We start from the raw sequence: 13,264 nt of genomic DNA on the forward strand, positions 1-13,264 counted from the left end.
CTCTCTCTCTCTCTCTCTCTCTCTCTCTCTCTCTCTCTCTCTCTCTCTCTCTCTCTCTCTCTCTCTCTCTCTCTCTCTCTCTCTCTCTCTCTCTCTCTCTCTTTTTACACAGGGTTTGACAAGGTTAAGGATCCCTAGCTTTATTGACAAGCTATTTACAGGTTAAGGATTCCTAACTTTTTTGGCAAGCTAAGAGCTGTTACCTACATCAGCTCATTTGAAAGCATTTTTATTGTTATGAGACATACAAGTAGGGAACAGGATGAAGTTGGAGCCATTTGTGGGCCAGCATTTTCATTTGATCAACTGACTATCTCGTTGACATCATTATGCTGTAAGAATGTGTTCCATACTCGAGTCATCCTGGGTATATAGGATCTCAGATGGAGTGAAGTTCTGGAGAAGGGTACAGCCAGAGTGAAGTTGCTGCTTTCTGCCCGTCTTGTGGGATAAAAGCTTGTTTCACGCTGTCCTCGAAGTGGATCCAAGTGTGGTATTTTGACAATATTGGCCTTGTACATAACAGTAAGGCCACCCACATCCCTCCTATGTTGAAGGCTCTGCTGAAATGACAGATCTATCCAGGATGGGTCCAGGCGAGAGATGAGACGTCTTGCTCTGTTCTCTACTCTGTCAAGCAGTCACAGATGAGAGGGGGGGCAGGCAAACCAAGAAAGTGGAGCATACTCAAGGTGCGAGCGTACTTGTGCCTCGTACAGAATCTTGCAACCCCTACTGTAAAGTAGATGCGAGATACGGCGAAGTGCTGTAAGCTTCCTGGCTGCCTTGTTTGCAAGATTTACGACATGGTTCTTCATGGTTAGTTTGGAGTCAAATTTCACCCCAAGGATATCAACTTCTTCTCCAGGTGCCAACACCCTCCCATTCATCCTTACTACTGCACCAGCATTACCATCATGGTGCCTAGAGACGATCATCATTTGCGTTTTCTCAGGTGCAAATGTTACTTGCCATCTATTTCCCCAAGCTGATATAGCTCTCAGCTGATGATTGATGTAGCTTAGAGCAGCTGGCATTTCTTCTCTTGGATAAGTGAATGTCAGTGTGCAGTCGTCTGCATATGCATGTGATTCTGGGATGAGATGAAGAAGGTCGTTGAAGTAGACATTCCATAACAATGGTCCCAGTACGCTTCCTTGTGGAACACTTGCCCCAATAGGATGTCTTGCTGTTTCCGTTCCATTGAGAACTACACTTAGAGATCTACCATGAAGGTAATCACCGAGGAAACATAGCGTAGAGCCTGCAATTCCCAGTGCTTGAAGTTTTGCTAAGAGGCCCTGGTGCCACACCCGGTCGAAAGCACCAGCAATGTGTCTCTCTCTCTCTCTCTCTCTCTCTCTCTCTCTCTCTCTCTCTCTCTCTCTCTCTCTCTCTCTCTCTCTCTCTCTCTCTCTCTCTCTCTCTCTCCTTAATTTCCTGTTTTTTTTTTTTTAAGGGTTTGGCAAGGTTAGGCTAAGGATCCCTAACTTTATTGACATGATAAAGATTCCTAACTTTACTGGTAAGCTAAGAGTTGTTACCTATATCAGCTCATTTGAAAGCATTTTTATTATGAAACATACAAGTAGAGAACAGGATGAAGTTGGAGCCATCTGTGGGCCAGCATTTTCATTTGATCAACTGACTTTAACTCGTTGACATAATTGCGCTGTACGAATGTTTTCCAGATTCGAATCATCCTGGGGATAAATGATCTCAGGTGAAGTGATGTTCTGGAGAAGGGTACAGCCAAAGTGAAGTTGCTGCTTTCTTCCCTTCTTGTGGTATAGAAGCTTGCTTCTCGCTGCCCTCGAAGTAGAGCCAAGTGTGGTACTTTGACAATGTTGGCCTTGTACATAACAGTAAGGCCACCTACATCCCTCCTGTGTGGAAGGCTCTGCTGAAATAACAGATCTATCCAGGATGGGCCCAGGCGAGAGATGAGACCTCTTGCTCTGTTCTCTACTCTGTCAAGCAGTCGCAGATAAGAACATAAGAAAGAAGGAACACTGCAACAGGCCTACTGACCCATGCGGAGCAGGTCCATTTCCTCCCCCGGATTAGACCAATGACCCACCCACCCCGGATTAGCCCAATGACCCACCCAGTCTGATCATCTCCACTCAATGATGGAGCACTGCACCAGACCCAGCAGCACAAGCTAGTCAGGTCCAACTCACACCCACCCACACCCACTCATGTATTTATCTAACCTATTTTTAAAACTACACAACGTTTTAGCCTGAATAACTGTACTCGAGAGTTTGTTCCACTCATCCACAACTCTGTTACCAAACCAGTGCTTTCCTATATCCTTCCTGAATCTGAATTTTTCCAACTTGAAACCATTGCTGCGAGTCCTGTCTTGGCTGGAAATTTTCAGCACGCTATTTACATCCCCTTTATTTATTCCTGTTTTCCATTTATACACCTCAATCATATCCCCCCTAATTCTACGCCTTTCGAGAGAGTGCAGATTCAGGGTCCTCAGTCTATCCTCATAGGAAAGATTTCTGATACATGGGATCATCTTTGTCATCCTCCTCTGTACGTTTTCCAGAGCATTTGTATCCATTCTGTAATACGGTGACCAGAACTGAGCAGCATAGTCTAAATGAGGCCTAACCAAGGATATATAGAGTTGAAGAACAACCTGAGGACTTCTATCATTTATACTTCTAGATATGAAGCCAAGAATTCTGTTAGCTTTACTGCGAACACTAATGCACTGTTGCCTTGGTTTTAGATTACTGCTAACCAGAACTCCTAAATCCTTTTCGCAATCAGTAGTATTAAGATCTATATTATTTAGTTTATATGTGGCATGGTTATTTACCTGTCCAACATTTAGAACTTTGCATTTGTCAATATTAAACTGCATCTGCCACTTCTCCGACCATTGCATCAGTCTATTCAAATAATCCTGGAGTGCTCTAGTGTCCTCATTAGAATGAATTGGACGGCCTATTTTGGTGTCATCTGTAGGGTGTTACCTGTACGTACCTCAACATTACATGCATACAAGTAATCTCATTGGGAGACAACCATATTATTTACCGTAGTCACCCCGTGTAGACATGTGAGAAAACTTAACCACCCCTGGTCACGGCAGGTGGTTCCTTCGACTTCACAATCTTATCCATATCTATCTGGGACCAATATAAATTGGATAGCACCCACAAGTACGGCGCTACTAATTAGTTGTGGACTGTATAGATTATATTAGTTCAACTGAATGAAGGGGGGGGAGAGGTTACACTTGGATATATCCATCAAGGAAAAACACTTGTACGTAATCCCACCACTTACCAGATATTCTCTGGTGGTCACTTGATGTAGCTGGATCACCCATAACCCATCCAGTTACAACATACCTAACTGGCCAGTATCAGTCTGCTATAACTAGAAGGATTACTTAACTGTGGGCGATTGATGCTCCTATTTCCTCCATTCACCATCTCCTTTCGATGTCCTGCTACTCTGACACAGTTTTTATTCCAACAGGACGAGGTATTCGTTGGTTTATCCCGGTTTAGAAGTCGTAACTCCATAAAACCTTCACTATCCTCGAGACAGGAACATGAGGTAAACCGATGCTCACTCTGGGAATGGCAGCTCATATCGCTTCAACGATTCCTTAACTTAGTGTTATTATCACTGATTACATTACAATTCACAAGATGATTTAATGTCATAATTATTATACACATTAGAGGTCACTCCATTAAGATCTGAGACAGATGAGTGAGGATTAGATCACAGGTATTTTCCCCGTGTCACTCCATGGCGACACGCCAGTCACCACCGGTCCCACCATTATTCACTAATTATACCACTTTATTACGGTGGTCCCGTAAATCATGTTTCCTCACTCTTCATTAGGGACAGTTATGACACTTCCTATTATGAAGTGAGGCCTATATTAATCCTTAGGCCGCCGTGAACGCCAATTTCCTGGTCCCATGCTTTCCCCGCCTCTTCCGTCAATTCAAAACACACCCACTTCCCTCATGCCCCGAGTCGACCTGTCCCCCCGCACATCCACGCAGGCGCAAAGGGAACTCTTGGTTCTATTCTAATTTCAAATACATTTTTGACTCATATCGACACATTAAACACCTATTAGGCACTATAGCTTCGGAAAATTAAAATATTTTCCACACTGTAGCCGGCAGGAGGTCGTTGTTAGGTGACTTAAATAATGTGGAGTACAATCTTCCCATCTTCACTGGCCACCTGGCTTGGGAACTCCAACATTGGTATTTACATAATCACCCATTAATTCTTTCCACCTGTTAACTCCTCAGGTAGGGCTCTGTCCAAAGCACACTCAAGCCTCCATGTTCCTGGTATTAACAATTTCCCTCTTATTGTAAGGTGTGACACTAAGCCTATGCTCTCTGGGTTAATTTATTGGGCATACTGGAATTATGAGACTTTAACAATGAGAAGTCTCTCTCAGTGTCCCAAGTCAGCCCCAGCACATTACTGCATATAGGCACTTCAACTCCTGGGCTATCCATATTTATTGATCCCTCAAAATAGACTAATTACTGTTCCATTCCCTCAGGCATCCTTACACCTTGCATTATTTCATTAACCCCTTCACATATCCTCATTAGTTCCTCTTCAGTTCACGTCACACCCGGAAATTGTCCACATAAGATTATTTACCCAATTACTTCGCTCAGTGGACACCTGTGCACTTAAGGTGTGCATTTATCGTCGCCTGAAGTAAGAACAATTTATTATTTAACTGTTTATTAATTATATCATTATAAGCAGTCAACAATTTTGGTGTCTTGCTCAGTTCGCAGAGCTGGGCCCGTTAACTGTCCATACGCCATCCTATAATTAGTAGGTAATTCTGGACGGTTTAGCTTCCACGGAAGTCGCACCCAGTAATGTCCAGATTCACATTTAACATCCTTCAGGTATTGTTCCTGAGTAAAGGAATCATTTGGACTTTCCTCATTTATATTAATCCCTATGCTGTCCAGCTCCCACAAATTAGACTGGTTCAACATCATCCTCGATAGAAGAATACTTGTACTGGGTTGACCTTTTATGAGTAAGACACCGTGACTGTATTTACTACTTCCTCTAGTCATTATTACTAGGCGGTAGTCTGCCATATATTACATGGCCCGTACCAGTGTTGAGGAGAGTGACGCCGCATGGTTTTGGATTTATGCCCTTTATCCTGAATTATTACATCCAACACCGGCAAGGCTACCTCAGCTAGGCCATCATTATTGCCATTAGCTGCAACCTTTACATCAGTCACTGTAGTGTCAGGGTTATTAACATTATCATTATTGTCACCATTATTATAAGAATCACATACAACCCTGCACATAACTGTATGGTGCCTTCCCTTGTTGCATTGATAGCAACTGTTCAATTTGGTATGACAATCCTTTACATTATGATTGTCTAGACATCTGATAAATCTGTCAAGTTCTTTCATCCTCTCCACTTTAATATCCCATGAATTATAGGCATTACAATTTTTAGTGAAATGAGTACCCTTGCAGAAGAGGCAGTCTCTCTTTTCCTTGCCTGACCTCTTATTAACTGGGTTACCCTTACTGAGGTACTTATTCCTCTTACCTTGATGTGAGGAACCACTATTACTGATTCCTGACTTGATATGTGCCTATTTAACTCTTAACTATGATTATTACCACTGGGATTATTTTTCCCTTTTGAGACTTGACAGATACTTCAGAGTCATTATGTGTTATATCCTTAGAACTGTTTGGCTGACTGGTCTGCAATTGAACAATTAATTCCTGCCCACCTAGTCTGATTTCCTCCAGACCGTACTCTGGAGGTTTTGGCAAACCCACCCTTTGCATTAATAGGTTGATCAACTGCCTGGCTTACACCCTTTAATTTATTCAAAGCCTTACTTTTACAAGACAGTTTTTCTTCCAATTCGTAATGTTGATTAATTAAAACATTCATTTCTATTCCATCTGCACAATTCTCCAGCAGATCTCTTTCACAGTTTTTAAACCACAATTTGTACCACTAAAATCTACTCTCTAAAGCATCTAAATATAACTTTAATTCATTAGGGTTCACGGTTCTTTGATTCATTAAATTCAAGCACTTATATGCCTTCGTCACATGGCCTTTAATAGCCTGTAATGAAGCTTTCATTACTCTAAAATTCACAGACTTGTCAGCCACATTAACTACATCAGATCCAGTCTTGGTTAGAGAATTATTAATCACTGATTATACAACTTAAGTAGGCGCCTTATAAGAGTAATTCTTGCACTTTACTCTTGTATAAATCCTAGCCACACATGTGCTAGCAATTAATTGGGCTAATTATCATCCACCACACGATCGATTAAATTTGTGTACCCTATACCCACTTCCTTCAATCAGTCACTTAATTATTAAGTAATTAATTTAATTAATTTTTTCACTGATTGCATCCGGTTCGAAGGACCAGTGGGCAGATATGGAAAATTTTGTAGGGTGTTACCTGTATGTACCTCAACATTGCATACATACAAGTAATCTCATTGGGAGACAACCATATTGTTTACCATAGTCACCCCGTGTAGACATGTGAGAAAACTTAACCACCCCTGGTCAAGGCAGGTGGTTCCTTCGATCTCACAATCTTATCCATATCTGTCCAAGACAAGTATAGATTGGATAGCACCCACAAGTACGGTGCTAATAATTAATTGTGGACTCTACAGACTACATTAGTATAACTGAATGAATGAAAAGGGGGGGTGACTGGAAGGTTACACAAATAACCCGCACATAAAAGGAGAAGCTTACGACGACGTTTCGGTATATGTAACTGAATCAACACATGGATATATCCATCAAGGAAAAACACTTGTACATAATCTCACCACTTACCAGATATTCTCTGGTGGTCACTTGATGTAGCTGGATCACCCATAACATATCCAATTACAACATACCTAACTGGCCAGTATCAGTCTGCTATAGCTAGAAGGGTTACTTAATGGTGAGTGATCGATGCTCCTTATTTCCTCAATTCACCATCTCATTTCGATGTCCTGCTACACCTACACGGTTCTTATTCCAGCAGGACGAGGTATCCATTGGTTTGTCCTGGTTTAGAAGTCGTGACTCCATAAAAACTTCACCATCCTCGAGACAGGAACACGAGATAAACCGTGCTCACTCTGAGAATGGCAGACTCATTTCACTTCACATATTCCTTAACTTAGTGTTATTATCACTGATTACATTACAATTCACAAGACGATTTAATGTCTCATAATTATTATACACATTAGAGGACACTCCATTAAGATCTGAGACAGATGAGTGAGGATTAGATCATGGGTATTTTCCCCGGGACACTCCATGGCGACATGCCAGTCAGCACCGGTCCCACCATTATTCACTAATTTTACCACTTTATTACGGTGGTCCCATAAATCACGTTCCCTCACTCTTCATCAGGAACAGTTATGACACTTTCTATTATGAAGTGAGGCCTATATTAATCCTTAAACCGCCGTGAACACCAATTTCCTGGTCCCATGCTTTCCCTGCCTCTTCCCTCAATTTAAAACACGCCCGCCTTCCCCATGCCCCGAGTCGACCTGTCCCCCCGCACATCCACGCAGGCGCAAAGGGAACTCTTGGTTCTATCCTAATTTCAAATATATTTTTGACCCATATCGACACATTAAACACCTATTAGGCACTACAGCTTTGGAAAATTAAAATATTTGCCACATGGTGCATCGTCTGCCAAGTCTTTTGCTTTTGTAGTGGGTGATTTTCGTGTGCAAGTTCGGTACTAGTCCCTCTAGGATTTTCCAGGTGTATATAATCATGTATCTCTCCCTCCTGCGTTCCAGGGAATACAGGTTTAGGAACCTCAAGCGCTCCCAATAATTGAGGTGTTTTATCTCCGTTATGCGCGCCGTGAAAGTTCTCTGTACATTTTCTAGGTCGGCAATTTCACCTGCCTTGAAAGGTGCTGTTAGTGTGCAGCAATATTCCAGCCTAGATAGAACAAGTGACCTGAAGAGTGTCATCATGGGCTTGGCCTCCCTAGTTTTGAAGGTTCTCATTATCCATCCTGTCATTTTTCTAGCAGATGCGATTGATACAATGTTATGGTCCTTGAAGGTGAGATCCTCCGACATGATCACTCCCAGGTCTTTGACGGTGTTTCGCTCTATTTTGTGGCCAGAATTTGTTTTGTACTCTGATGAAGATTTAATTTCCTCATGTTTACCATATCTGAGTAATTGAAATTTCTCATCGTTGAACTTCATATTGTTTTCTGCAGCCCACTGAAAGATTTGGTTGATGTCTGCCTGGAGCTTTGCAGTGTCTGCAATGGAAGACACTGTCATGCAGATTCGGGTGTCATCTGCAAAGGAAGACACGGTGCTGTGGCTGACATCCTTGTCTATGTCGGATATAAGGATGAGGAACAAGATGGGAGCGAGTACTGTGCCTTGTGGAACAGAGCTTTTCACCGTAGCTGCCTCGGACTTTACTCTGTTGACGACTACTCTCTGTGTTCTGTTAGTGAGGAAATTATAGATCCATCGACCGACTTTTCCTGTTATTCCTTTAGCACGCATTTTGTGCGCTATTACGCCATGGTCACACTTGTCGAAGGCTTTTGCAAAGTCTGTATATATTACATCTGCATTCTTTTTGTCTTCTAGTGCATTTAGGACCTTGTCGTAGTGGTCCAATAGTTGAGACAGACAGGAGCGACCTGTTCTAAACCCATGTTGCCCTGGGTTGTGTAACTGATGGGTTTCTAGATGCGTGGTGATCTTGCTTCTTAGGACCCTTTCAAAGATTTTTATGATATGGGATGTTAGTGCTATTGGTCTGTAGTTCTTTGCTGTTGATTTACTGCCCCCTTTGTGGAGTGGGGCTATGTCTGTTGTTTTTAGTAACTGTGGGACGACCCCCTTGTCCATGCTCCCTCTCCATAGGATGGAAAAGGCTCGTGATAGGGGCTTCTTGCAGTTCTTGATGAACACAGAGTTCCATGAGTCTGGCCCTGGGGCAGAGTGCATGGGCATGTCATTTATCGCCTGTTCGAAGTCATTTGGCGTCAGGATAACATCGAATAGGCTTGTGTTAATCAAATTTTGTGGCTCTCTCATAAAAAATTCATTTTGATCTTCGACTCTCAGTCTGGTTAGTGGCTTGCTAAAAACTGAGTCATATTGGGACTTGAGTAGCTCACTCATTTCCTTGTTGTCATCTGTGTAGGACCCATCTTGTTTAAGTAGGGGCCCAATACTGGACGTTGTTCTCGATTTTGATTTGGCATAGGAGAAGGAATACTTTGGGTTTCTTTCGATTTCATTTATGGCTTTTAGTTCTTCCCGCGATTCCTGACTCCTAAAGGATTCTTTTAGCTTAAGTTCGATGCTTGCTATTTCTCTGACCAGTGTCTCCCTACGCATTTCAGATATATTGACCTCTTTTAGCCGCTCTGTTATTCTTTTCCGTCGCCTGTAAAGGGAGCGTCTGTCTCTTTCTGTTTTACATCTACTCCTCCTTTTTCTTAGAGGAATAAGCCTTGTGCATACATCGAGTGCTACCGAGTTAATCTGTTCTAGGCATAAGTTGGGGTCTGTGTTGCTTAGTATATCTTCCCAGCTTATATCGGTTAGGACTTGGTTTACTTGGTCCCACTTTATGTTTTTGTTATTGAAGTTGAATTTGGTGAATGCTCCCTCGTGACTAATCTCATTATGTCGGTCTGGGGCTCTGCGCATACATGACTGAACCTCAATTATGTTGTGATCTGAGTATATTGTTTTTGATATGGTGATATTTCTTATCAGATCATCAATGTTAGTGAAGATGAGGTCTAGTGTATTCTCCAGTCTAGTAGGCTCTATTATTTGCTGGTTTAAATTGAATTTTGTGCAGAGATTTAAAAGCTCGCGTGAGTGTGAGTTTTCATCAGAGCTGCCTCCTGGTGTTATTACTGCAACAATATTTTTTGCTATATTCCTCCATTTTAGGTGCCTTAAGTTGAAATCCCCCAGGAGCAAGATGTTGGGTGCAGGAGCTGGAAGGTTTTCCAGACAGTGGTCAATTTTTAACAGCTGTTCCTGGAATTGCTGGGATGTTGCATCCGGAGGCTTGTAGACTATCACAATGACTAGGTTTTGGTTCTCGACCTTTACTGCTAAAACTTCCACTACATCATTTGAGGCATTTAGCAGTTCTGTGCAAACAAGTGACTCTGCAATGTACAGGCCAACCCCCCCCTTTTGCCTGTTCACTCTGTCACATCTGTATAGGTTGTAACCTGGGATCCATATTTCGTTGTCCAAGTGATCCTTTATGTGGGTCTCAGTGAAAGCCGCGAACATTGCCTTTGCCTCTGCAAGCAGTCCACGGATGAAAGGTATTTTGTTGTTTGTTGCTGGCTTTAGACCCTGTATATTTGCAAAGAAGAATGTTATCGGACTGGTGGTATTGTTGGTACTGGGGGGGGGATTTTTTTTCCGGCATTAGTATCTGTATCTGTTGGTTTGGAGTGGAGGCCATCGACTGTGGTTCCACTCCAGGAATGACTGGATTTGGTGTACGATTTCTGCCATTTCCTGCCAGTTTTTTTTCCTTCCTGGCACTAAAAAACCTCTCCCTCTTGAGTGGCTGTGGCTACCCAGGTTTTCCCATGGCCTGGATGTTTTGTATCTTTTTGTCCCCTTTAGATGGTATGCCTGGCAATTTAAGTTATAGCACAGTCTTTCCTGTACTGAAGAGGTACACAGTTCAGGGTGAAAAAGCTTACAGGAAGGGAGTTTGCATTTTCCTTTTGTCATATGGGCATGGCATTTTCTAGGGTGGTCATAGTTGCACGTCCCATCTGTTTTTCCAGATTTCCCATGCCAGCAGATACCAAGTGCATAGTATGTGCACAGGCTTGGTTTCCGTTTGCCTTGGGTTTCTGTGACTGTATTCCCTGTTGGTGCATGTTTCCCTGTCTTACTTCTATCCTCCCTAGCACCAACAATGGAGCTCCCACCATTTGTTTTTGGTAATATATCCTCACTATTGCTAGTGGAGTCCTCTTGTTTGCTATTTCCTGCGGTATTTCTAGTTTGCAATATTGGTTTTATCTTATCCTTGACTACACTTGTTTCCCTACTATGGCTCCTGTCCCCTATGAGGTCATTCATATGTATTCCTTCCTGCGTATAATTCCCGACTTCCTGGACAAAATCTCCAGCTTCACCATTACTGTCTCCCAGGACAGCATCTCCAGCTTCACCATTACTGTCTCCCAGGACAGCATCTCCAGCTTCCCCAGTACTGTCTCCCAGGACAGCATCTCCAGCTACACCATTACTGTCTCCCAGGACAGCACCTCCAGCTTCACCATTACTGTCTCCCAGGACAGCACCTCCAGCTTCACCATTACTGTCTCCCAGGACAGCACCTCCAGCTTCCCCATTACTGTCTCCCAGGACAGCACTATCAGCCCCCCATTTACTGACTACCAGGACATCATCTCCAGCCTTACAGTTTCTGACTACATGGCCAGTATCAAGGGCAGTACCATTCAGCCCGGACTTTTTATGTTCCCATCTGTTGTAGAAAGCTTCCAGGTTTTCTATGAAAGCAGCTTTGATGTTGACCTCTTTTAATACCCTTGTGATTTTAGTCCACAGATTTATCTCATTTGGGCATACCCAAAAACACTTCCCTGTTTTAATACTGCTTGTAGCTAGTTCTTGGATATCTGCACAAACAGTTCATCAGGAACTGGGGATTTGTTAGGTTTTAGTTTCTCTATTTGTCTGAGGACCATGTCACTAGTTACCGCCCTGATCCATCCTGATCCATCGGGAGGCCTGGTCATGGACCGGGCCGCGGGGGCGTTGATCCCCGGAATAACCTCCAGGTAACCTCCAGGTAACCGCAATCGTACATAGTTTATTATTATCCTGTTCTACATAATCTATTATTTCAGGAATATCGCTAGTATTTTCCTGGGTGAAAACTGAGAGGAAGTAGGTATTTAGAATTTCACACATATCCTTATTACTGTCAGTGATCTGACCAGTTACTCTTAAGTGGGCCAATCTTGTCCCTAATCTTACTTCTGTATTCCTGAAAGAACCCTTTTGGGTTAGTCTTTGAATCCCTTGTGACCTTAGCCTCATAATCCCTTTTTGCTCTTCTTATTCCTTTCTTTATTTCTCTCTTTAACTGAATATATTGATTTCTTAACTGCCCATCCCCTTTTGATACGCCTATATAGGCCTCTCTTTTGACCAATGAGATGTTTTAATCTATTGTTCATCCATTTGGGATCATTTTTGTTAGATTTAATTTCTCTACTGGGAACAAAAGTTGTCTGGGCAGCTAGAACTATGCTCTGAAAAACGTCATATTGGCAACCAAGATCACCTACCTGACCCATAGTCAGGACATCCCAATTTAGCCCACCCAGGTAATTTTTCAGTCCCATGAAGTCGGCCAAGCAGTTATCTGGGTAATTCCATGATATATTAAAACTAAGTGATTTGTGATCACTTTTCCTCTTCAAGGGGGGCTCCTTGGCGTGGTGAAGAGGCTCTTGGTCTGAGGAATTAGCCCTGTCGGTCTTCTTCCTCAGACCGAACCTAATTACCCCCCATTCTCCCCTCCCCTATCCCATCCTCCCCATCCTCCCCTTTTTCCATTCCTCCTCCTCCTCCTCACCCCTCCCTTTTGCCCTTCCTCTTTTTAGCCTTCGTGATTTCTCCCACAGGCGCGCTAGTTCCTAGGTAGGGGAAAGGACACCGGGGTCCATCCCATTCCGTTGAGGTTTCTTGGCGGTGGCGTAGTTTGCCGTGGAATCTGGATTGCCTAGGGATGTCCCGATCCCTCTCCGGTATCCCGGAGTAGCTTTGGGTGTCTTTTGGGCGACGGGTGTATCTCTGGAAGCCACCTTTCGGATTCCGGGGGTGGTGGCTGAAGGAGGTATGCTTTGTGGCGGATATCCGGCCGCCCTCTCTTTTGTCCACCGAGGTAGCTCGGCAGATGTGAGGTTGCTATCCCAGATTGCTGGTTTACTGGCATGAAGGGTAGGGTATGGCACGGGTTCCATGCTGCATCTGCGCTACTAGCGGTGTCGAGTCCTCTTGGGCGCGGAGGGAGATTTCTGGCCCTTTCATTCCTCCTAGGAACTATCCCTCCCCGGTCCCCCCTTTTTTTTTCTTTTTTTTATTTTTATTTTCTTTTCTTCTTTCTTTTTTTTTCT

General features: G+C 43.2%; 1 protein-coding gene across 1 annotated transcript in view; it reads right to left on the reverse strand.

Moving 5' to 3' along the window:
* The window catches only part of LOC138854243 (probable glutamate receptor), a 65,715-nt gene that overhangs the window by 38,163 nt on the left and 14,288 nt on the right, over nucleotides 1–13,264 (reverse strand). The window lies entirely within an intron of this gene.

This window comes from Cherax quadricarinatus, chromosome 53, assembly GCF_038502225.1.
Source record: "Cherax quadricarinatus isolate ZL_2023a chromosome 53, ASM3850222v1, whole genome shotgun sequence".
NCBI lineage: Eukaryota > Metazoa > Arthropoda > Malacostraca > Decapoda > Parastacidae > Cherax > Cherax quadricarinatus.